General features: G+C 35.1%; 1 protein-coding gene across 3 annotated transcripts in view; it reads right to left on the bottom strand.

Annotated features, from left to right (window-relative positions):
- LOC120424875 (uncharacterized) overlaps positions 1 to 23,310 on the bottom strand; it is a 413,383-nt gene that overhangs the window by 17,673 nt on the left and 372,400 nt on the right. The gene's annotated exons all lie outside the window — the stretch shown is intronic.

Below are 23,310 nucleotides of genomic sequence, written 5' to 3'. Positions count from 1 at the left end.
TGATGAACAGTGATAATCTGCAATTTTCCTTTTGCAAAATTGAATTCTTCACTATGAACCATTTCTGTTAAGGATTTGCGCGTTTTTCTTGCTTGCCTCCCCCTGCTGGGAGAGTGCTTTCCACTTCGTTTGAATTATTAACGGTGGTGCCATTCGAGAGGATTTTCCAAAAAAAAAAAAAAAAACCCAGGGAAAGCAGTTTTTCATCGTGACGACGCCAAAGACGTGATTGTTGCAGCAGTACAAAAAAGTAGAAATTTCTTCACTCCACTCCGGTTACGCTCCAAATCCCACCCAAGCAGAGCAGGGTGAAGCGATTTTCCATATCTGCGTGGGACTTTTTTCTTCCACGACGTTCGTTTTTTTTTGTCAGCAGCAGCAGAAAAACTCTTCTTTTCGTGGAACTTTACTTACTTTTGCTAGCGTGCGAGGCAGCCATCAAGATTTGCGTTTTCACGGGCGGTTGAACACCCTGGAATTAGGGTGATCGCTGATTAATTTTTAAGAATTCAACATCTCAATTTAAATCAAATGAACAAATCCTTTTTTAAGGCTCGCTATCAAAAAACATAAGTTCAAGACTGTATAATTTTCAAAATAGATTTTTTTCAACTAGTGCCATATTTTAAAAAAATGATTTTGTTTTCGAAAGTCAAAACTTACTTTCATCATTTAACTCCATACCACCCAGAGCAAAATCAATATTTTTTTTAAGTTTTACATAATTAAAAAATTAAAAAATAAATGAAAATTCAGTGATTGACAGATAAAATTCTGAATAAAGCAGTGCAGGTTGATTTAGGATGAAATATTGCATTGTCGTCAAGATATTTTGACTTGTTCGATACTTAATTATTTTTCAAAAATAATTATTACCGAAATTCACGGTTTTTTTTATTTGAAATTCGTTTCGTGGTGTAGGGGTAAGCGTTGTTTCCTCTCACCCAGACGGCTTGGATTCGATCCCAGACGGTTCCGGTGGCATTTTTCGAGACGAGATTTGTCTGACCACGCCTTCGGTCTGACGGGGAAGTAAATGTTGGCCCCGGTCTAACCTAGAGGGTTAGGTCGTTAGCTCATTCCAGGTGTAGGAGTCGTCTCCCTGGGTCCTTCCTCGGTGGAGTCGCTGGTAGGCAGTTGGACTAACAATCCAAAGGTCGTCAGTTCGTGTCCCGGGGTGGATGGAAGCTTAGGTGTTGTATGTTTTTAAGGTTTTGCGTTGATGCGAATTTTTGTGAACATTATTTACAAAAATTTCTGGAAGTTTTTCATCTTTTTGAGCAAAGTTCTATTACTTTGAAAAATAAGGCTGGTACAAATATTTTTAAAAGTTTTTGTCACCCCCCCTTCAAAATTGGCCCGAAAAATCAGGGGGCAAAAAAAATATTTTTACAATAAACTTCAAAATTTCAATGAAAATTCAAGTGCAACCAGCTGAAATCAAATTAAAATACATTCTCCTGCGTTTAAAATAATTTTTAGCATGTTTGGGTTTGTTAAAAAATCTTAAGATTTTTTGAAAATTTTCGATGCAAAATCTTTTTTTTCGATACAATTTTTGTTTTTGTCTGATCTTAGATTTTTTGAAAACTAATGATAGCAAAACAACTGAACTAGTGTAAAATGCATTTTAAAACACTTTTTTCATTGAAAGGTGAAGACTATGGCTTGTTATTTAAATTTTTATATTTTTTTATTTTTTTGCCCCCCCCCTTGACCTTGGCCAGGGCCGAGGGACAAAAACTTTTTTAAATATTTGCATCGGCCTAATCGAGTTTAAAATAATATTTTTTGTGCAACTTATTTGTCATCAAATTTCTGCCTGTGATTGCTAAAAAAAACTGTGTTTGCGTTTGCTTTTTAAGGAACATTTATAAAAAATACTTTATTTAATTGTCGATAGTGAAAAAATATGTTTTGGAAAATGTAATCTTTCTGCAAATATTAATGTTAAAATAATGACGTATGTGCAATGTTACCAATTAGTTAGATATTAAAGGGGGGAATGTAGTTCTTGAAATTCATCCAAGGGGAGAATGGACCAGTAAAGGTTGAGAACCCTGATCTACAGTATGTAAAAAAAGTATTTACAAGGGCATAACAAGTCCGATCTTTTGATACTTCTTTTACATACTCTATGTCCTCCAGAAAAAATGGAACAGCTGAGAAAATTTTCTTGATTTTTCGTTCTTGGACTCACCAAATCGAACAATTAAATGCAGAGATACAACCTTGCATCTAATAGAATTGATACTTCTATTTCTGAAAAAAAATTCAGCTGTTGTTGACACTTGAACATCCCAAGTCTGCAGTTTTGACGCACCCTGTGCGGTTTGACGTACACACTAACACACTTACACACGCATGCCTACAGAATCGAGAAATTAAAAGTGAGAGTGTGTGCGTGCAACATGGAGTTAAACTTTTTAATGTGTCATGGTAACCTTCACAGCAACTTCATAGAAAGTTTAACTCCATGTTGTTCACACTCTCACTTTTAATTTCTCGATAAAAGTTAAGTCGAGTTTCACACGTCGAATCGAATGGTCGTGTTTTCTACCTGTCCGAAACGTCTTCGGTTGCCGCGATAAAGTACAGTCCACTCCTCGAAGGCCAACATCAGCAATGAACAATATTTTTAACATAAATTATGTTAACATCTGCTATTATTTGAAAATTATGCATTTTATCAAATCTTAAGTATTTTTCGAATGAAAATTCGATTTAGCAATAAACATTCAAATCTAGATTAAATTTTCAAAGCAATTTATCTCTCATGGGTCTCCAATGCAGATAGGACCTTTTGAAAATTTAATCTAGAAAAAAAAGGAATCAAATTTTTCCATCATATTTTTATTAAGGGTTTACATACATGTAGAAAATCACAAAATTTTATATTACAGAATATTTGATAAATCCACTCAGAAGATGATTATCAATCATTCCTGAAAGTTTTATGAAGATATTTCATGATTAAACTGAGTAAGAGACGATTTAAGTTCAAAATTTTGCCATGCGCAAAGCGGGCTGTCAAACTTTGTTGGCGTTTTTCTCTAAACCCCGAGTTGATTTACGGGTGCCACGATATCTCGAGATGGGATGGACCAAATTGGCTGAAATTTAAGGTGAAGACTCTCAAGATGTATCCCGTGTGCACGACGAAGCCCAATTTAAAAATTAGCTTTTTAAAAAAATACAAAAATCTAAAACTAACGGTTTTTTATATGAAAAACACAAAAATATTTTTATCTTTTTTTAAAATAAACTTTTTGAAAATCGCACTTCGTCATGCACACGAAGTCAGTTTAACGAGTCTTGACCAAAATTTTGAGCCGATTTGGTCAAGACAATGTTGAGATATCGTGGCACCCGTTTTTTGAAACTGCTCATTTGAAATTGCTATATCTCGGCAACGATACAACCAAATATATTCAAATTTGTTTTGAAAGTAGGTGAAAATAAATATTTTAATGCCATGAAAAAAGAATTAAAAATAAGTTGATGTGTGTGCTAACCTCTGACTTTTTTTGCCGATATATATGTATATAACCCCTTAAGTCATAACTCGGCGGAAAAACTTTTGTTCGTTTTTTCTATAGCTAAAAATTTCGGGCTGTTATGCCCTGAAAATATCGAAAAATTCTGATTCTGACTAAGGAAAGTTTATTGAAAAACCGTCAATTTTGTCCGTAATCCATTTTTTTGAATAAAACATTGCCGAAGACACCAAATCGATAAAAAAATCTTTTGGATCATTTGGAAAGTGTTTTTGCTGGTTTTGATGAAATTATGTTCATGCATTCCCTGTGGCATCATTCGTTTTTCCATACGAGTTTCCATACAATTGAGAGCTGATCATACAAAATGGTCATATGAATTTTCAAAAATCTCAATTTTTGAATGGTATTTTCTGATTGATTTGAAGTCTGTCTGCAAAAGTCTGCAAAATCTATAGGAATTTCTGAAAATTTGCAGATCAGTCTTCAAATATAGCAACTCTGGATTAGGACTTTTCAGAGAAAAAAGATACTCGGAAAACATCCTGAGTTTTTTTATTTCGCTTTTTGATTTTTGGAAAATTACCAAAATTACTTTGAACAATATCATTTTGTTTTAAAATTAAACTTTTAGTCATAAAAATTTAAATAATGTAAAAAAAAACTTTTGTTGATAAAATCTCGAATATTTTTATTAATTTTTTATGCCGTGTATCTATTTTATAAATTATTTTTCCGGATCGCAATCAGCCGGCAATCGGCATCGAGAGTTTTTTTTTCTAAAAGGTTCAGTAAAACAAATTTTCACTTTTTGCTTTTGGAGTGTTTTTGAATACAACCGTCTTGGCTGTTTCAAATACATCGAAAAGACAAAACTGAACTTTTGGTTTATTGGAAATAATAAAAAAACTCCAGATATTAAACATAGAAAAAATTCAAGCAAAAAAACTAAAACATTTGTTGGTGATCCATATAGAATATACGGAATAATGTTTATAATATATATATTTTTTTTAGTGAACTTCGAGGCTACAGATCGCAAAAAGATGTGCAAGTTCTGGAATAAAAATTGCCATGAATTCCTAAATAAGGTATTTGCATTTTTTTGTTCAGCTCTTTGAGGAAGGTGGGGCAATAATATGGACGTTTAGAAAAATACGTCATTTGTGGACAACCCCTGACCAAATTTAGAACAAATTTCTGAGGATGGTGGGGTGGTTGCCCCATGTTGCCCCACCCTAGTGCTAGTGATTCAGTTGATAACACTTCATTTTCATTGAAATTTTGAAGTTTTTAGGAAATATTTTTCCCCCTTGATTTTTCGGTTCAATTTTGAAGGGGGTGAAATAGCTTAAAAAAAATTTCTACGGCCTTCATGATTAATAGCCATTACTAAACTTTATCATAATTAGCACATATGTATTAGTCACATACACTTAATTTTCACCAAGAAATTGAATTAAGGTGTGAGTTCCAAAGTAATTTTTTGATATCACTCTTTATGATGGTGTCGCAAGGGAAATAGTATACCTAATTTTGAATCCACTTTATATAATCTAAACGGCTTTTAAAACGTTGCAACGTCGAAATCACCAACTTTTCCGCTGAAAATGGCCAGGATAAAGCCAGGACTCCATTCTGATTTGTAGCTTCGTCGCCTGGAGAAAAAAACCTTTTCCACTGTGAGTTGTAAATTTTGAGAACTACAACGATTGCTAATCCGTAAAACGGTTACGGGCACGATTGATTTAATCTTAATGTTCTCCCTCTCTCTCTCTCTCATCTCGGCGTTCCACTGGCAAATTTAAATATTTGATCAGCTGAGATGGAAATCGAGCAGCAGCGGCACCCAAATCCAATTCTGTCACGTTCGATTTCGGCATACGGAACCAAAAAGCTTGTTAAACTGAACTGTCCTCGAGAGCAGCAACGAAAATCGAAGGAAATCGACCCAGGTTACGAGTTTTGTGAAGGGGGAGGGGGGAAGCAGAAAATCCATTCGTGATCGTACTGACAGCAAATATACATATTGCAATTGAGAAATGTGAAGCTTAACAAATTGCTTTTTACGTGTTCCACTTACACATAGACACTCACTCGGTGAGCAAACGAATTCATGTGGGGGATTAGTTGTTCGCTGCATTGGTGTGACTTCTTTTTGTAGATTTTTGAAATAATGGTTCACTTTCAATATCAACTAAAATATTGTTTTTTTTCTATCTTTGTTCATGGAAAAATATTAGGATCTATTTTTCTATTTGCATTATGGTAGATGTCCCTATGTTGGTGCGAAATACCTATATTGGACCTATCAAACATTTGTAATGGCCTATTTCAAAATAAGCTAAACCTGATGAAAAGTTTGAATTGCCGTTTCCAAAATCCTTCCTGTTCCCACAGACTCTTTCACCGATGCTATTCTCCCTCTGGGGTTTTAGGTGGATCGTTCCGTTTCAAACCACCGTTTCAGCACCCTCAACCACCCAACCACCGAGGTCGTCTACGGAAGAATAAACATCATTCGCAGCCCATCCGCTTCATAGTGTGAGGCTGCGGCGGGGGTGTCTCCAGTAATATATTTCCAATTTCGAAAGTTGTCATATCTTTCTTCCGGGATCCGCCCAGAGGAACATTAGGGGGTTGTGGTAGTTCCTGTTGGAAATTTATAAATGTGTGCCGAGGGTACGAGCGCAAGGATGAGAAAGATATGTGCGAGCTTGAACATTTGACTAAGCCATAAAGAACGTCGTCGTCGAGTCGACAGGACGGTTTTTCCGTACCGGACTCTGATGGAGCACTTCGTTGGTGGTGTGGGATCTGGTATCAGGTCGTCGTTTTACCCAATTGAGTTTTGAAACTCTTTATTTTTACATTCGACTATCCAAATTCCATCTTTAGTCTTAAATGGGCACAATATGAAGTTTTCAAACGGCATGCAAAAAAAACGTCAGATGCGACAAGATACCACAACGGCCATGACTTGGCCCGTCCTAGATATCTGGGCAGGACCGACCACATCCGGCATCACGCTGTGCAAAATGCTCATCCATCGTCGTGGTGAACAAACCACGTTGCTGCAAGAGGAGCGCAGGACATTCCTGGACTTCCGGTAGGATGTGTTCTGAAGTCCTCACGGGGAGGGGGTCGACACACTGCGCTCCCATTCAACGTGCTATCAACGCGTGTTGTACAAATGTTGTGATCATCAAGCCGACGGCATCACCATTGCGCAGAGAAGAACTTTGCTGCTGCGTTGTAAATGTGGCCAAAACGCAACTAAATTTAGCTTATCAATTGGATTAATTGCGATTCCCACAGCAAGATACTGCGATGGTTTATTCATGTGTGTGTGTGTTTGGTAAACATGAGTTCTCCAGCACTGACTGACACTGACGATTTGTGGTTATTGGAAACCGCAAATTGGAACGTCAAATACAGCGGTTAAATGGCGTTTTTTGTGGGTCTTCGTAATTGTGATAACCTCAATTGATAACCTAATTGAGATAGTTTAGGGGGCATATCTATAACAACAAAATTTTCATACGATGGGATTTATAAAATTTTCTTTTGAGTTTTAAAAATAATAATGTATATGTTGTAAACAAAGAGTTCTCAAAAATCACAAGTCTGTGTTTCAAGAATCTACAAATAATTTGGAAGTTAAACCATTCATACACAGAAAAAAAATCATGGTAATATTACATCTGGGAAGAGGTACATCTTTTATGTCAGAAAAAAGGTGTAATTTTACTTCTGGAAATGTGTAATTTTACCACTTTTCTGGTGTAATGCCACTGCAGCGCCGTACCTAGGGGTTGGCGCAGTTGGCGACCGCCAAGGGCGCCGAAAACGATGATTGTACAAATTTGTCATGTTATTATAAAATCCTAGAAAGGTATTCAGAACAAAAGGGGCGCCAAATTTTAAAGTAGGACTACAAAATAACTCGATAATCTTGGTCGGAATATTACAAATATTACTTATAACACTTGGGGCGCCAAAATCATCTATTTCAATAATTGTACCAGAATTAAATTTAAAATTAAATTCTCTCAATTCATTTATCAAAGGGGGCGCTCAAGTGGAAAAAAATTCAGGGTTTTATAACAATTCTTTAAACTAGCTAGAGATTTTATATTTCAACTACAGTATATAAAATTCAATTTAAATTTCACCATATTTCCAGCATCAGGAACCATCAAGCTTTTTTATGTTTTGAAGTATTTTTTTATATAATCAGCTATTTAATTGAAATTTACACATTTCTATTGAAAATCTGAAATAAAAAGAATAAGATATTTCAAGTTTAAAGAAAATGGCATTTGAGATATTTTTATCGTTTTAAATGCAAACTTGTGCGTTGAGATTGGCCTACGTTTTCGAAATACTGAAGTGTTTAAATTGAATATCTCTAACACAAAAAATGCTTTGACTTTTGTTAAATTTCTAGCAAAATATTTTTTTTTCAATATAAAAATGTTGGTTTTTTAAGAGCACATAAATTGCTCTAAATATATTATATTCTGCTGCTTGTATTTAATTGCTTGTAGCAAGAGTGAAAAAGTAAAATTTGGGTGTCTTCGACAAAGTTGCATAGATTGGCATGCCCACCAACTTTTTAGTCGTAAAAGTAAAATATTATACAATTTCTTGTATAATTTTGATTTGCAGAAACACCATTATCGCGGACCCATTAGAATTTAAACCAAAGCACGGACGAACGGACATGACACGGGGTTTCAAAAAGTGAAGCAGGTTTTCTTCTACTTCTTCTTGGCGAAAATCTGCGCAAGCGAGATCGCTTCTGTCAAAATCTTCGTGCCACATGGTTTAAAACGTAAACAAAGCCAGCTGATGATACAGACTCGTGGGCATTTTTTGAAATGGTCGTATGAATTTTTATATTTAAAATACCATTTTTATAAAATTTTCGGCAATTTTAGGGTCCATGATAAATTACATAGAATCATAAAGACAAACTTAATGCCAAAAAACGGTTTCTAGCACCATACTAATGCTAAATGTTATAATTAATTATTGCATAAGACATTTTGAGAAATCATGCTTATTCGTGCGATGCTACTTCGACAACTTGAATGTAGATGGCGCAAGTGATGATTTGCTTCAAAAATCTGAAGAAAATTTGTTCCTGGTGTCATGTCCGTTCATCCGTGACCAAAGCAAAATTCCTACTCCAAAAAGAGCAATATTTTTTGGGAAAACACAAAGTTCCACTTAATTTTGCTTCTAGGGTCAATAATTTGAAGAATGTTAGTAACATTTTCCTTGAAAATTTTTGTTTTGTTATGTTTTAATGGAATGGATAAAGTTGCTTATCTTTCACATACATTTTTTTTTATTTCATGGATTCCATGTGTTGGGCTATCCAGTGAAATTTCGCCTAAATTTTCACATTTACACAAACGGTTCTAAAAGCTTTGTGTGGGTGACTATTCTCGAGATTTTCAATTTCACGGGAATTCCCGGGACCTGGTAGTGTTTATAACTATGCCAATAGTGCCAGTAATGTATAAAGAAAAGTTATAAATGTGTTTCTTTTCAATGAATTCAGTTACGATTTATTCATGCTTATTTAATGAAACGTTAATTAGTAGCCTCATTATTTTTGGGAACTATGATCTACTTCTTGATTTTTTTTCTGAATCTGCAATACAACTTGTTGTATGAACTTGTTATTAGATTTTTGTGAAAAAACAAAATAGCTAATATATAATTTCCCAGTATCGGGATTTTTACAATATAATAAATAGCGACTCAAAACAACAATTTTAATATTTGAAGAGCATTGAAGAAATAGTGATCCGGAAAACCCTAATGTTCACATTTGACGGACTTTACAAAGATTTCCAGAGTTTTTTTTTACTAAGACATAATTTAATATTGAGGTTTAAGCGAAACACAAAATTACTCCATGACATCAAAAATGGAAATTACCTTGATACAACGAAATTAAAATAATAAGAATAAAAAAAATGGATTATAAGAATTGCTATGCTTGAAAGAGGATATGAAAATTATACTCTTAGAAATAATAAACAAAAATATAAAAAAAATTAGACTTTCTTCTTGTGGCTAACTGCTAAGTATGCTTTAAGGTTAATTTTGGGGTCCACATTATTTTAAGTTTTCCCAATTATAGTTATTGGAATTTTTAATAAGTTAAAATTTACACTTTCTGAATTAGAAGATAAGAGAATTGAACTTGAACATCTTACATTGAACACCCAATGTTCTGAACAATTTCGAATTTTCAATTTTTATTTGTTTATATAATTTTGCTTCGACCAAATTTCCCGGGAATCGAGAGGTCTAAAAATGGTCGATTTCCTGGGAATTCCCACTCGTCACCCTCTAATTGAGTGTAATGGTTTTTATACAAAATTTTAAGAAACTTTAGATGTCGAAAAAAAGGTAAAAACTAATTGCCTTTGTTTGAAGCTATGAATTTTCAAAAAACAAATTTTAGGAATTTTATATCAATCAAAAAACACAGTCACAGAGAAGAGAAATATTGTTTTCAAAAATAAATTGAAAAAAAAAAAAATAGTTTCAAAAGGAATCCATCCAAAAACAAGTTTGAAAAGGAGTCCATTTTCTAATCAGCTAAACTATTTTTTTCAGGAATGCAGGAAAATGCTGATACAATGAAATTTAAGCTAGGTCAGATCAAATTCTGTTTAAAACGATAAAACAACCTCTGCTATTTTCAGTCAACATTAATCCTAAAGCACCTTTTCGTTACAACCTATCTGTATTGGAAAGATATAAATCGATAGAAATGGTTTAAAAATAATAAAACATTAATTTGAATATTCTTTAAAGAATTAAATTGTGGTTGGACTTTTTGGCTGTTATATTTATTCAATCAATTACCGTTATATTATTAAAACTCTTTGAAGCAATCGCTGAAAATTTAAGTAAACATATCAAAATGATGAAAAATTTGGAGGGGCGCCAAATTGATGCTTCGCCAAGGGCGCCGTGGACCCTTGGTACGGCTCTGAATGCCACTTTTTCAGTCTAAATTGAAGTAAAATTACATCATAAAAGAGGTAATATTCAACCTTTCAAAATTACACCTTCCAAATTTACATTATTTTTACTGTGTACCAAAGATACCTGCTTGTTATCAAGTAGTTATCTAGAATTCCACAAATTGTTCAACATTTTAATTTAGAGTTTATATTTATTTCAATAAAACTTTGTCCATACATTCTCCATGTCAAAAGAAGCCATTTTGTTTCATTTGTTTGCCACACAACACTCCAACAGTGCTAGTTATACAAAATGAAGATGTAAATGTTCGGGACCCGTGGTGTAGGGGTTAGCGTAGTGTAGAAGTCGTCTCCCTGGGTCCTGTCTCGCTGGAGTCGCTTGTAGGCAGTTGGACTAACAATCTAAAGGTCGTCAGTTTGAATCTCGGGGTGGATTCTTTTTCTTATAAATTGTTAATCGAAAACCAATCTTCACACAATAATGAACAATTTTAAAATTGACGTTGATTTGTGGCAATCAGATTTGTTTGATAAAATCGGGATGGCACTGTTACATAAAAACGGGGTTCCTAATTTTATTTTGATTTTGATTTGAATTTTATAGAATCAAAACAAATTTTAAACATTCGCATAAATTTTATATCATCATACCCGTAGCTGCTACTTCGTTATTGACCAGGACCCTCAAACATTGCTCCGTGGACCAAAGATGAAAAGTAGGAACCAATCATCACCCCTTCGCAATTTTCAAAGGTCCCTATCGTGCTGATCAATACCGACGCCGGCCACGACCAGTGATAAGACACGAGGAAGTGGATGGGAACGTTAGTCCGATACTTGAGTGATGGGACCGCTAAATCGGCTGCGTCTCCGACAAAGTATCACATGAGTTTTGAGGGGTTAGTAAGATGGGTATGAGGTCAGGATTCACTGTGGTAGGTGATGCGACCATAAGCAATTTGTTTATCGGTTGAAATTTTAAAAATCTTAGGCAGCCGGCTGCGGGAAAATAGCTAAAAAACTAAAATCGGATCGTTTCTATCGAAAACTATATAAAGAGAACAAAAAAACTCATCGGCCAACGAACGCGCGAACAAAAAAATATGAAAAATTAAGAAGAAGAAAATTAATCACCCCATGCACTCGAACAGCGGCACAAAAGAGACGGAAAATAACACGACAAAACAGGACTGCGCGTCCCCACAGGCACCGCACTACTCCTTTGTGGAATATTTTATATTTGTTGAAATTAACTTTCCAAATCTGCTAGTATAAGTTCAATTTAATGGTTTGTTGGGACTCAAAACTGTACCGATTTTTTTTCGATTCAAAATTCCCACTGAATGATTTTTACTAGAGCGTCCAATTTCCCGTCCCAGGAAATTATTTCCCGGGATTTCCCGGAAAAAAATATTCCCCGTTTCCCGGGAAATTTGTAATTTTTTTTTATGGGAAATTTAATGTACTTTTCAAATCTTAATTGACCCAGAAGGGTCATTTTTTCATTTAGAACAAAAATTTTCATTTTAAAATTTCGTGTTTTTTTCTAACTTTGCAGGGTAATTCTTTAGAGTGTAATAATGTTCTACAAAGTTGTAGAGCAGACAATAACAAAAATTTTGATATATAAACATAAGAGGTTTGCTTATAAACATCACGAGTTATCGCGATTTTACGAAAAAAAAAGTTTTGAAAAAGTTGGTCGTCGTTGATCATGGCCGTTTATGGTCGTCTTGTTCCCAGGTTTTCTGTGGGTGAGAAAAGGAGGCGAATACTTTATGAAAATCATACCTGTCAAAATTCCTAGCCTCAAAATGTTGTCGCGAGTTGCTTTTCTCCTCTATTTTGCTATACTCTTGCGTGTTCATTCGTTGATTGAAACAGTTCATCCTATTGAGTGACTTATATGGACAATTGACCGCCACTTAGTCATCGAACCATGATGGCCCATACGGCAAAGGCACGGTTCAAAATGCCAAAGGTCTTGGGTTCGAGTCTCGGTACCGGTACTTTTTTGTTGATAGATGAACTGTTTTGGAAAGTGAACCCAGGAGGAAAGTAGTCTCGGTAATTTCGGGATTCATCCTCTCCGTCCGCACACAGTACCATTTAACTGCCGAACCTCTTTATCCTCTCGTATGCCGATGCCCAGTTATGGGTGTATTCTAGAAAATCTGTAAAAAATATCATATCACGTATCAACAGAACCAACATGGTCAAGCTTCTTTTTTTCTCAGCACTGAATTTTGTTTTCCCTCTAGTATAAATCAAAAATAGCTGCCAGTATATGTTTAGAGAGGGCGAACATAAAATACTTCTTGCCGGATGATTTCCCCTTCTGACTCCCCGAGTATCACATATACGTGATTCTTACTAGTGTTTTTGTTTTGATTTGCTCTGATGGTAAACTTTCGTGCCTAGAATAAACTACTGCTGCGGATTGTATGTTTGTAATGTTTGAAAAAGCATAAAATTCTCGAATGTTTATCTACTGTGTTGGAATGCGGCGCAGTTCAACAGATCCAAAATAATGGCTCTCAATGATCAAAGTACATCGATAGCACAAGTTTTGTTCGTTTAGTCAGGCAATTTATAAGCTCGATTTATGAACAGAACCGGCCACAAAAGCTGCAATTTGCCACACACACACAGTTTTATCCGGACAAATGACTTGTAAAGTTTGGCTCAAATCTCCGGCCATAACTGCCTGTCTCACCGCAGTCCACAGCTGGTATCAGCTTGAAAACGATTGAACCTTTGATTCTGCTGGATCTGATGGTTTACAAATAGAGCAGTTAACCTTCGGTGAAAATCTGGGCGCCACTGGATCTCCGGGGGTTTTCTATTGCCCAAAATGGCTCTTCGTCCTTTCCTCTGAACTTTATCGTGCCAAAAGCGAGATTGAAATTGGTTGCAAAATTATTAATTCTGGCAACGTTCCGGATTTGCTGCAGTGGACCGAGCTGGAAGGATCCAGTCATGGAGGGAATTTTTGAAAATATTTAAAATAATATAAAATTGAGTAAGAATAAACTGATTTAATTGATGAAACATTCCTGACTGATAGCTGATATAGAACAATGTTTACTTCGAAAACCTGTAACTTGAAAACGTATTTTTTGACTGATTTGGTGTCTTTGGCAAAATTCGAACCAGCGATAGGAGTTTCCAGAAAAAAAATTAGAGGAAAAAAAGCTTATGTTTTATTAAAATATTATTAAAGAAAGTTTCATTCTGAAATTACGTTGAGAAACCCAAAAAAGCTGAAATATGTTACTTTCCCCAACACTGCCAAAAAACCGTTCAAAGCTGGTGGTCCCTGAAGGAATCAAAGCTCGAACGTCCCTTCTGCAGCTGATCCCGTGACCAAAAAAATACGATAATCTTCCCCAACCTTCCCTCCCATGGAAAACGAGCAAAACTATTTTCCTTCCAGCACGAAGGGGAAGCAAGGCGGTTTTCCACTATAGTTTTCCCTCGCTGATTTTCCCAAACCGAATCAAAGATTCAATTCTCCGGCCCGGCCCTGAAAAAGCATCCTCCAGTTAAGCTTCCAGCGTCCAAACAACAGCAGCAGCAGCAGCCGGAGAGAAGGGATTTTGCATATTCATGATGCTTTTTTTTGTTAGTTCGGCTTTACCGCCGTGAGCTTTTCCGTTTGGCTCATTTTTTCCTCCTTCAAACACAAACCCCCGGGAAGATCAATTGGGGAATTCGGAGGAGAGAGAAGAAACAACATCTCCGCCCGGAATGCGGCCATCATATCGATGTGGGACGGAACCAGATTGGAGACCCCGGGAAAAGAGAATTGAAATTTTCCTAGGCCGACTTTTTTTTCTTCTTCGTGGAATATATGCTTATGAGGGAGAAAGCGATCTGTCGAAGGGAATTTCAAATTTTGCCTCGTCAAAAGATTATCGCAAATCAGTGCGGATTTTGCGGGATTTTTCCCTTTATTTCCTCTATAGCTTGAAGAAGGGAGGAAAAGACGCGCAAGGCAGAAATGGGTCGTTTCCATAAACCGTTGATGGGGCTGCAGCTGCTGCTGGTGGGGTGGTTCTGTCAGCTTAGCGGAATATTAGTGGAATTTATAATTATGTCCTAAATTTGCTGCTGCTTCTTTCTCTTTATTGGTGGTGTGTTTCATTTTGAGCATGTTTTGCTTACGAAAAACTTTACTTTTCTTGTTTTATGTTTCGCTTCTTTTTCACATTTTCTATTATCAAGTGATATCATTATCATTTTAATGGTAAAAAAATCGTGGAGACATAGTCTCCCCTTTTTGGTATTTATTTATTTTTTTAATCCAGATGGCGTAAGGTAAAAAGCAAAGCAAAGGAATCGGCAGCCGAAGCCGCTTACCACCGCTCCATGAGGCCCTCGGCGTAAGGTAAATCTTATAAATTACTATCCAACGCAAATATACATTAAAAATCACAAGTTTAGACAAGTACTATGCTATAGCCTGGGATAATATTGAAATTATTTCATAATAATTCTTGAATAAAATATTGAGAATGCCATAGTTGTCCCCAGAAAAAAAAATACATTTTTGAAAACATTGCTTAAGTTTTATGGGACAAATCCTTTTACAACCCTAAAATTTTAATATCCAAAAATTTGCTGAAAATTTGATTTTTGGTGATTTTATTTTTAATTCGCTATGACTATGACCAAAACAAACATTTTGTGTCACTGGTTCACTCATAAGACAAGTCTCCATACAAATTTGGCAACATGGAAGGACAGCCAAAAAATATGAAAATCTTACCCAAATTTTGTTTGACTACAGTTTTCAATGAAAAATAAAATTTGCAATCCAAAAAATACTTTACACAGATAGTTTGATAAACTGCACCGATTTCGATATATGGCTATTTTAAGTATGATTTCAACAAAAAATGCAGTTTTTTTTATTTAAAAAAAATATGCTCAAAAGAAACCATTCCTGCAAATATTGTTATCGACTAGTTCAGATTTTTTTTAGATACTGTATGTAAAAAAAGTATTTACACCCCTTGGGCACTATGCACATTTTGTGATGAAACATGTAAAAAATTTAAAGTTTGACAGGAACCTAGTACTAGGTTTTATAGAAAACCTGGATGTTTGGGTATCAAAAGATCGGAAACTTTATGCCCTTTCTGATGCCACATAGGTTGACTTGTGAATCGTGGACCGGTTCAGATGCCGGCGGATTTTCCGACGACGTAATTCCGAGTTGGTACGAAATTCCAACGAAAAATCTATTCTATCGATACAAATACCCCCAAAACGGTGTTATACCCACTCCAAAATGTTTATTTAGCAATTCTATGGTAATATATTGACATTTATTTGAATTAAAAGTTTGCAAAATAAGTTTAGATAAGTTTTATATAGAATTTCCAGAGTTATATAAACTTGTATACTAAGTAGTTAGTAAACTTTATTTCCAATCCAAATTATTTTTTTAATCAGTCAAGGATGCCTATTTGGAGTTGGGAGACTGGATTTATGGTGATTTGTCAACAAATAACATTATTTATGTTAATTTTTTGAAAGGTGTACAAACTTTTTTTGCACCTTTTTTATTTTCGTAATAGTATTTGTTATATAACTTTTTATAGAAATCATCTTTTCATGAGCTTTTTGTAGCAAAATGTTTGGCATGAGTTTCTGAACAAAACGTAGTACTAGGTTCCTGTCGAACTTTAAATTTTTTACATGTTTCATCACAAAATGTGCATAGTGCCCAAGGGGTGTAATATTAGTTTATGTAACAAGTTGCAAAAAGGGGATTTTTTCAGCACGAGTCGTACATTTATCCAACGAGGTTCACCGAGTTGGATAAATACGAAGAGTGCTGAAAAAATCAAGTTTTGCAACGAGTTCCATACAACATTTTTTGCAATTCCGAAAAACACCCATTGAGTGAAATTTTAAGTAGAATTTTCATGTATTTTGTTAATAAATCGTTTAAATAAAAAAATGTTGAAAAGTGTTACTTTTCGAAACAAGTGCTGAAAAGTTCAACTTTTCAGCACCCATTTCAGTGCTGAAAAGTAGAACTTTTCAGCATTTATTTTGAAAAGTGTTGCTATTTGATTCTGTTATTTTTGGTACAGAAAAGTAGGCTATTTCGTCGTTCAATACGGACAGGAAAAGTAAGTAGTTTTACGACGGAATTGCAAAAATACTTTTTTTACATACTGTAAAAGAAAAACAATCAGGCAAATTTAAGTTTTCATAGTTCAAAATTTAAAAAAAAATTACAAGCAAGAATTTTAACATTTTTATCAAAAAGTTTTTGAAAATGCATAATACACTAGTACAGTTGTTTTGCATACATTAGTTTTCAAAATATCTAAATACTGTCTGAAAAAAGTAGCAGATAATGGATTTTTTAAGTTGTTTTTAAGCACGAGTCGTACATATAAATACGACAAGTGATGAAAAAAACAAGTTTTGCATTAAGTTCCATACAACGTTTTTTGCAATTCCAAAAACACCCTTTCCATTCATTGAGTCAATGAATCGCACAAATAAAAAAAAATAAAAGTATAACTTTTCCAAACAGGTGCTGAAAAGTTCAACATTTCAGTATCCATTTCAGTGCTGAAATGTAGAACTTTTCAGTATTTGTTTTGAAAAGGATTACTATTCGATTCTGTTAATTTTGGTACAGAAAAGTAGGCTGTTTTGACGATCAAGTATGACAGGAAAAGTAAGTAGTTTCACGTCGGAATTGCAAAAATAATCTCTTTGCATTTCATTATTCATGCATGACAAATTGTGTTCAGTTGATCAGACTTCTTATTAAAATACAATTTCTTGTTTTTTGAAAAAAATATTGTTTTGCCCCCTGAATTTTTCGATTTTAATTTCACATTGTACACGAAATTAAAAAAAAATTAGTGGTAGGATTGCAGTTATTTTGAAGAGAAATTTAAAGAAACTGATTATGCAAAATACGAAAAAACATACCGCTTCTATGAAATAGCTCGGAACAATCTTAAGTCCATTTCAACAATCTACGTTCCAATTTTCATATTCTGAAAACGACATAATATAATATCTCTGTTGCTTTTGAATTTTAAACCATGAAAACCTTAAAACCACCCTTACACTTTCCACCTCGACGACGACGATACCACTCAAATACCCGGAAAAGCCAATCGGGACCGGGTACCAGCCAGCCAGCCTGCCAGGCAGCAGCAGCCGTTCCCGGTTTAATAGGCCGCCATCACCACACCGCGCGGCCCCGGCCGGGGATAGAGATTAGACGGATTTCGAATCCTCTAAAATGGCTTATTGTCAGGAACAATATCGAATATCATCTCCGCTCTTTTTGAAAGCCACCGGCCTCTCAAATGACACGCCAAACTGGGTTCCGAGGGGGTTAGGGTGGTCATAATGGCGGAATGACTAATCCACTTTTCCTCTTTGGGGGTTTGGAGCGGGGATTGGTTTTCATTCATCGTTTATGCTGATCTTTCATGCTGTTTTTTTTCTCAGTGATTGGGAGGAATTCTAGCCGATTGAAAAGCGGTTTTGTTTTCCGGGAAAATTGATTTTCAATTAAAACCGGAACTTGTTTTTGAAATTGGTACTTCCCGAACGGAAAAACGATACCGATAGCCGAGGTTTACCACAAACGAATTGTGTTTGGACGAGGGTGATTGAATTGAATGTGGTTGTTTAGTTCAGTGCACGGATGAAATTCCAGCAATTAAATTGAATTTATTTTGAGGCGTATCATAACACCGCTAGACAATATTTGCCAACATGAATCCGTAAAGCAGTTTGCTGCGTAATCATCCCTTTAGCTGTTTATTGATGACTTGGACAGACTAAAAGCACAAACATGTAAACAAAAACAATTTAAACTAAATTGCTTCTAATAGCTGCGGCTAAACCTGCTACAAAAGTGCATCAGTTTTATTCAAGGTTGTAAATTTAATGGTTGGGACCATTTCCTTTTGAAAGCAAAAGTGCCTGCCTGGAACATTTGAATCTTCAACAAAAATGTTAATAAACGAAGAGAGTCTCATTCAAAGCTTCTAACCTTGTCTTCAGAATCTTGACTAACGCCATACGTCCAAGAACATACCAGGTCGGTGCAAGACGTCAGCAGCTCATCAAATAGTAAACAATAACTAATTCACCACACCATCGTCATTAGCCGAGCCACTGTAATGCTCCGGATTTAGCTTCTGTAATGGTATAACAAGACCATCATCGCTCTGAGATGAGCTAAATGGTACAACCGACAGCTCGAGCTGATAACCCACACACGACGGCAGACAGGTCACAGACGCGAACCGTTCATTGGATTCAATTACAGGCTGTGAATTAGGGAGAGCGACTAATTGCGGCTTTGCTAAACGCATTTCACTAATTTTACTCGGGGTTTGGGGAATGAAGCAAATTTCGGAATTCTCATATTGTATTGTTTATTCTAATTTGAGCAGTTCTCTCAGATTTTGGTCATTCGTTTTTTTTTGTATTTTTTAATCCGACTGAAACTTTTTTGATGCCTTCGGTATGCCCAAAGAAGCCATTTTGCATTACTAGTTTGTCCATATAATTTTCCATACAAATTTGGCAGCTGTCCATACAAAAATGATGTATGAAAATTAAAAAAAATGTTTCTTTGGTGTCTTCGGCAAAGTTGTAGGTATGAATACGGACTACACTGGTAAAAATTATACACGGTAAAAAAAATTGGTGATTTTTTATTTAGTTGTAGTATTTAATTTGGAAATAAACACTATTTTTACTTTTTTTTTCATTTTCTGATATGTTTTAGAGGACATCAAATGCCAACTTTTCAGAAAATTCCAGGTTGTAGAAAAAATTATTGACCGAGTTATGAATTTTGTAATCCATACTGATTTTTTCAAAAAATCGAAATATTGGTCGTAAAATTTTTTAACTTCGTTTTTCAATGTAAAATCAAATTTGCAATCAAAAAGTACTTTAGTGAGATTTTGATAAAGTGCACCGCTTTCAAGTTAAATTAATTTTTAGGTGACTTTTTTTTAGATAGTCGAAGTTTTTTTTTTTTTTAAATAAGTGCACATGTTTGCCCACTTTTGAAAAAAATATTTTTGAAAAGCTGAGAAAATTCTCTATATTTTGCTTTTTTGAACTTTGTTGATACGACCCTTAGTTGCTGAGATATTGTCATGCAAAGGTTTAAAAACATGAAAATTGATGTTTTCCAAGTCTCACCCAAACAACCCACCATTTTCTAACGTCGATATCTAAGCAACTTATTGTCCGATTCACAATGTTAAAATATGAAACAGTCGTGAAATTTTCCGATCTTTTCGAAAAAAATATTTTTAAGATTTTTAAACCAAGACTAACATTTTAAAAGGGCCAAAAATTCTATATTACGCCCTTTTGAAACGTTTGTCTTGGTTTAAATTTTTTTAAATATTTCTTTCGAAGAATTTCACGAATGTTTCATATTTTAACATTGTAAATCGGACCATTAGTTGCTGAGATATCGACATTAGAAAATAGTGGGCTGTTAGGGTGAGACTTAGAAAACATCAATTTTCCTGTTTTTAAACACTCGCATGGCAATATCTCAGCAACTAAGGGTCATATCAACAAAGTTCAAAAAAGCAAAATATAGAGAATATTCACAGCTTTTCAAAAATATTTTTTAAAAGTGAGCAAACATGTGCACTAATTTAAAAAAAATGAAAACTGCGACTATTTTCAAAAAAGTCATCTAAAAATGGATTTAACTTGAAAACGGCGCACTTTATCAAAATTTCACTGGAGTACTTTTTGATTGCAAATTTGATTTCACATCGAAAAATGAAATTGAAAAATTTTTACGAGCAATATTTCGATTTTGCCTTCCTCACTGAGGTAAGGCTATAATCCTACTCTAAAAATGAACTTTCTATTAAAAGCTCCTAGACCCACCTTCATGTATACATATCGACTCAGAATCGAAAATTGAACAAATGTCTGTGTGTGTGTATGTGTGTGTGTATGTGTGTGTGTATGTATGTATGTGACCAAAATTCTCACTGAGTTTTCTCAGCACTGGCTGAACCGATTTTGATCGAACCAGTTGCATTCGACTTGGTTTAGGGTCCCATACATCGCTATTGAATTGTTTGAAGTTTCGATAAGTAGTTCAAAAGTTATGTATAAAAATGTGTTTTCACAAATACCCGGATCTCAATTATATGCATGTAAACGATGTCCGGATTCATCATCCGACCCATCGTTGGTTAGGTAATTGAAAGGCCTTTCCAATGAGTCCAAAGCATTGAAGATCTGGCAACCCTGCCTCGAGTTATGACCACTTAAGTGATATTTATGTACTTTTTTTAAGCCGGATCTCACTTAAATGTATGTAAACTATGTCCGGATCCATCATCCGACCCATCGTTGGTAAGGTAATTGAAAGACCTTTCCAATGAGTCCAAAACATTGAAGATCTGGCAACCCTGTCTCGAGTTATGACCACCTAAGTGATATTTATGTACTTTTTTTAAGCCGGATCTCACTTAAATGTATGTAAACTATGTCCGGATCCATCATCCGACCCATCGTTGGTTAGGTAATTGAAAGGCCTTTACAATGAGTCCAAGACATTGATGATCTGGCAACCCTGTCTCGAGTTATGACCACTTAAGAGATATTTATGTACTTTTTTTAAGCCGGATCTCACTTAAATGTATGTAAAGTATGTCCGGATCCATCATCCAACCCATTGTTGGTTAGGTCATTGAAAGGCCTTTCCAATGAGTCCAAGATATGGAAGATCTGGCAACCCTGTCTCGAGTTATGACCACTTAAGTGATATTTATGTACTTTTTTTAGGCCGGATCTCACTCAAATGTATGTAAACTATGTCCGGATCCATCATCCGACCCATCGTTGGTTAGGTAATTGAAAGGCCTTTCCAATGAGTCCAAAGCATTGAAGATCTGGCAACCCTGCCTCGAGTTATGACCACTTAAGTGATATTTATGTACTTTTTTAAGCCGGATCTCACTTAAATGTATGTAAAGTATGTCCGGATCCATCATGCAACCCATCGTTGGTTAGGTCATTGAAAGGCCTTTCCAATGAGTCCAAGATATTGAAGATTTGGCAACCCTGTCTCGAGTTATGACCACTTAAGTGATATTTATGTACTTTTTTTAAGCCGGATCTCACTTAAATGTATGTAAAGTATGTCCGGATCCATCATCCGACCCATCGTTGGTTAGGTAATTGAAAGGCCTTTCCAATGAGTCCAAAGCATTGAAGATCTGGCAACCCTGCCTCGAGTTATGACCACTTAAGTGATATTTATGTACTTTTTTAAGCCGGATCTCACTTAAATGTATGTAAAGTATGTCCGGATCCATCATCCAACCCATTGTTGGTTAGGTCATTGAAAGGCCTTTCCAATGAGTCCAAGATATGGAAGATCTGGCAACCCTGTCTCGAGTTATGACCACTTAAGTGATATTTATGTACTTTTTTTAGGCCGGATCTCACTCAAATGTATGTAAACTATGTCCGGATCCATCATCCGACCCATCGTTGGTTAGGTAATTGAAAGGCCTTTCCAATGAGTCCAAAGCATTGAAGATCTGGCAACCCTGCCTCGAGTTATGACCACTTAAGTGATATTTATGTACTTTTTTAAGCCGGATCTCACTTAAATGTATGTAAAGTATGTCCGGATCCATCATCCGACCCATCGTTGGTTAGGTAATTGAAAGGCCTTTCTAATGAGTCCAAAGCATTGAAGAACTGACAACCCTGTATCGAGTTATTACCACATAAGTTATACATTGTGTTCTTTTTTCTGGATCTAAAAAAATGATGAAACCACTCATATACCCATTTTTGGTGAGTGAGGAAGGCATCAACCACATAGGTGGATTAAGTTAGTTTTTTGAAAAAATCAGTATTGATTAAAAAAATCATAACTCGGTCAAAGATTTTTTGCACAACCTGGAAATTTCTGAAAAGTTGGCATTTGATGTCCTCTAAAACATATCAAAAAATAAAAAAAATAAAAATAGTGTTTTTTTGCAAATCAAGTTTTAGTGACAAAAAGTTAAATAAAAAATCACCAAAAAAAATTTTACCGTGTATCATTTTTTTTCAGTGTAGTCCATATCCATACCTACAACTTTGCCGAAGACACCTAAACGACCAAAAAATTCCTTCAAAAGATACAGATTTTTAAATTTTCATAAATCATTTTTGTATGGACAGCTGCCAAATTTGTATGGAAAATTATATGGAGAATTTAATTATGCAAAATGGCTTCTTTGGGCATACCGAAGGCACCAAAAAAGTTTCAGTCGGATTTAAAAATACAAAAAAAAATGGAATGACCGAAATCTGAGAGAACTGCTCATAGAGAATTAGAGCGATTCGCCGCGGTTGCATACAAACTAAAAATTGCATGCAATATTTTGGAGAAGCGAACCGCTCTTATTTTATTATTTCGCAATCAGGTATAATTCTCGACCTTCTTTTGTGGGTGTATATTTATTGATTCACGAATTCGGAAAGCCTGGAAATTGTAGAAGGAAGGAATCTTCTAGCTAATCGACGGAATCAGTGAAATCTGGCCGCTTGGTTCTATTATTGGCTTTAGGCCTAATATAGGCACCAAAACAAACTAAATATTGTTGTGAGATATTTTGAATCAAAGTTATGATTGTTCCAATGTGACACTAACACTAACTTATGTGTTGGCTAACGATTCATAAAAAAATATGTGTCTAGTTACCTTTACTTGGGTTATTTCGGCGAGGTTTTTCACAAAGTGCTCG

Source organism: Culex pipiens, chromosome 3, assembly GCF_016801865.2.
Source record: "Culex pipiens pallens isolate TS chromosome 3, TS_CPP_V2, whole genome shotgun sequence".
Lineage (NCBI taxonomy): Eukaryota > Metazoa > Arthropoda > Insecta > Diptera > Culicidae > Culex > Culex pipiens.
The sequence above is the reverse complement of the archived record's forward strand: the minus strand, read 5'-3'. Positions and strand labels throughout refer to the sequence as shown.